Source organism: Meleagris gallopavo, chromosome 1, assembly GCF_000146605.3.
Source record: "Meleagris gallopavo isolate NT-WF06-2002-E0010 breed Aviagen turkey brand Nicholas breeding stock chromosome 1, Turkey_5.1, whole genome shotgun sequence".
NCBI lineage: Eukaryota > Metazoa > Chordata > Aves > Galliformes > Phasianidae > Meleagris > Meleagris gallopavo.
This window is the reverse complement of record NC_015011.2, coordinates 158203817-158207614: the sequence shown is the minus strand read 5'-3', so window position 1 is coordinate 158207614 and position 3798 is coordinate 158203817.

Here is a 3798-nt window from a genome sequence, read left to right as displayed (position 1 = left end):
CTTATCATCTAATTATTTATTTATTTTTACTTAAACAACATTTCTATTCATATCCCATATCATCAAATGTTAGATGTAATTATTTCCACGTCATTCTTTTAGTAACATAGCCTATGCAAACTTAGTTAACCCAATAAAAGACAGAAATAATTCAGCTTATCAAGTAACCATCGATACAGTAACACAGCTAGTATAAGTAGGTTTCCAAGTCTTTACACTTATATAGCATTACTTCGTTCTGAATTAATACTGTTATGTTCAACATTATAAAAATCCCTACAACAGACAACATGTCAGAATAATTGTACCTAAGATTTGTATTTATTTCTCACGGGAGCCTAGTTGACTATACCAGAGGCTTTGAAAATCTGCTCTATTCTCCACACTTTGATATCAATGCTGAAATTCATATTAGTGTTTTAGTTCAAACCATTTTAAGAATCTATATGCAAAACCTTGATTGAAAACATTTCATCTAAAGAACTGTGAGACTCAACAGCAGTTCACAAGCCTACTTGTGGTTAAACATCTGTCTGTCTGTACCATCTTAAAAGCTATCTAACAAAAGTGTATCCCAGAGAAATCTAGAAACAAAGGAAGCACTTTCCTCTTGTTCTAGGTACAGCACAATGGCTGAAGTGAGAAACATGGCCTTATGCCCAGAAGAGTTATTTTTCCATATCTTATACCTTCAGAGTGCAATTCCATAAGCGTCTTCCAAGTCTGGCTTATTGATGCAATTCCCTGCATAGCAGCAATCAAGAGGATTCAACCTCATGTTAGAGCTGGACAGTGGCAAGAATATGCATATAATACATAGACAACACATATTTCATTTGAGGAAAACAAATGTAGAGACATTTGTGGTTTTGCTTTATGAGCTGTTGTGTTTTGTTTTTTTTTTTCTTTCACAAGAAGCAAATTCCTAATGAAAAGAAATCTCAATTTTCTTGTATATTGAGTTCCAGATGAACAACATGGCTCTGGTAGCAGATGCCAATGGCATCTTATGGATATTAATATGGATCTGGACTGGGAAGTTCATCAACTTTTGCCTACTTCATATTCCAGGTATTCCAGATAGAATAGTAATAATCTTTACCTTTTAAATTCTGTCACTCCAATCTTCTGAAGCTTTCAAATTCAAAACTAATTCAGGCAGATAAACTTTCATAAGATAGTTTAATCCTGGAAGAGCAATGGCTATCCGCTACCAAGAAAGGAGCTTTGCAAGTATAAGACATTTCCAGAAGAATCCTTGCAGCCTCTGAATTTTAAAGTAATGGATAAGTTTAATTATTGAAAAAATGTAAAGGAGAGGGAGAGGGGGAGGGAAAAGAAGAATCTTACTGTGTGGAAGACAACTTCATAAAACACAGAATACAAATTCAAGCTTGAAAGGATGACTACTAGCTGCAATTCAGTGACAGATAGGAATGGTTTGAGAATGCAAAACAAAACAAAACAAACAAAGAAACAAAAAATTGGGTACAATAAGGTTATAACAGAATCATGGAATCATATGATAGCTTAGGTTGGAAAAGACCATAAAGCCAAACAAGTTTCAGCCTCCTTGCTGTGGGTAAGGCTGCAGCCCACTATATCAGGCTGGTCTCATCCAACCTGGCTTTGAACACCTCCGGGATGGGGGTCAAACACAGCTTCTATTGACAGTCTGTTCCAGTGTCTCACCATCCTCTAAGTGAAGAATTTTTGCTTCCTAATATCTAACTTAAATCTCTCCTGATTTAGTCTTATCACTACCTGTCTGTGCAAAAAGTCTTCCTCCCTCCTGTTTATAAGCTTCTTTTAAATATTAAAATGCTGCAATGCAGTCTCCCCAAAGCCTTTTCATCTCCTAGCTGAACAAAACCAAATTAATCAGATTTTCTTCATAGGAAAGGTTCTCCAGCCCTCTGATCTTCATGGCTCTCCTCTGCACCCACTCTAACAGCTCCACATAATTCTTGTCCTGGGTCCTCCATCCCTGGATGCAGTACTCCAGGGGGGCCTCACAGGGCCAAAATAAAGGAGACGATCACCTCTCATCTTATGCAGCCTAAGCTTACACTTTATAGACAAAAATTATAAACAGAGAGAGAAAAAATGTTATTTAAAGGAAAATTACTAAGTAATAAATAAGAGATATAAGAATCAGTCATCATTCTAAGAAAGAAGAAATTCAAATGAAACAGACTTTTTACCTCACAGACAAAATAATAACAATAATAATAATCAAAGCTATCTAATACCAACAGCTAAATGACTGCTGAAGGGTTTTGGCATCTTGGCCTTTCCCAAGCTAGTAAGAATCAGTAAAACATTCCCAGAGAAAAAAAAAAAAAATCTATGAAAAGTAAATCCCACATAAAAAGGAGGAAATAATGCAGAATGTGGGAAGTAAAGAGAAGTACAGCAACTGTAGGTTTGCTGAAGATATAATTTTATAAAGGGACTGTCATGCTTGAATGTTAACACAGTAGTTCTATGCTCAAATTATGCTTATGACATAATCAGAACTACTAGTAAGTGTCAGATAATGTATTTCACACAGGGTCACACCAGTACGTCGGGTATTGACAAAGCACAAAACTAAAGGTGTAATGCGACCCTGTCCTGACATTGCACTATACTGGTAATCAGTGAAGAATCATATCCTCTCTGACTTATCCCCACAGATCCACGTTTCTCCCCACTATAACTCTAAACAAATTTGGATTTGTAGAAGAAAGGGGAACTACTGTGTAGTTTCACAAAATCTCAGGTGTGGATCATCAGTAGGTCAGAAGATTCTAGTGAGAAAAAGATCCCTAGAATCAGTAGTTTTCAATGAGATCTCTGATCGAGTGTTTAAAAGCCCTGTTAAAACTGAAATTCCTGGAAAGAAAGGAGACGTTTAAAAAGTAATGATTCTTTTTTTTTTCAGCAAGCCATAGTTACATCTGGAAAAAGCAGAAGAAAAATGACTATAACAGCTGGTGTTGAAACATTTAATGTTTGTAGTAGTTCTCAGTTCATTCAGGTAGATGAGGCTTAGGCAGGGAAGGCTAACCACAGAGATACAATACAGAGATTTGAGAAGTGTTGCTCATTAAATAGAAATGAAACATCAGCAATGCGCTTCTAAGCAGAGAGCATAGCAAACAGAAAATATAGAAGTGCTCATGTGTGAAGAGCTAATGTAACAATTCAGGGACAAACTGAATCCTTGATAGCATCAGATCATGACTGGAATCTGGAACAAAACAGCCAAAAGATGAAATTAATGTAAGACTCCAGACCAGCAATTATAATTTGTCTGGCAAAGTTACATAGATTAGAGAAACTCGTGGACTTCAGACTGTGCCTGGAGAATTACAGACATGACAGAGAATCCAAAATACTGCAAGTAAGGACACCTGAGGCAGAAAAGCATCCAAAGGTCAAAGTCAGAATCTATTGAAACTAGAACATGATGCTTCACACGCTGTGGTAAACAGCTGGAGTCAGCTGAAACAACTAAGCCCCAGGATATGGCAAAACCAGAAGTAATAGACTTACTGCCATCTGACAGCAGTTATCTTTATTTTTCAAAGGAACCACCCTCCTCACTCCCACATTGTCCCAGGACTGCATGCAGGGCATCTCTAAGATTAAATCTCACATTTCTATTTGGTTATAATTGGCATCTGGGTCATGCAGATTTGAATTTTTACATTGTGCTAAGTTACATGTTAACTACTGGGTTGCTAGATGTTTAGCTAGAAACAAAAAAAATAGAGGAGAATGCATAAGGGAGAAGTTCTTATGCATTTAAAA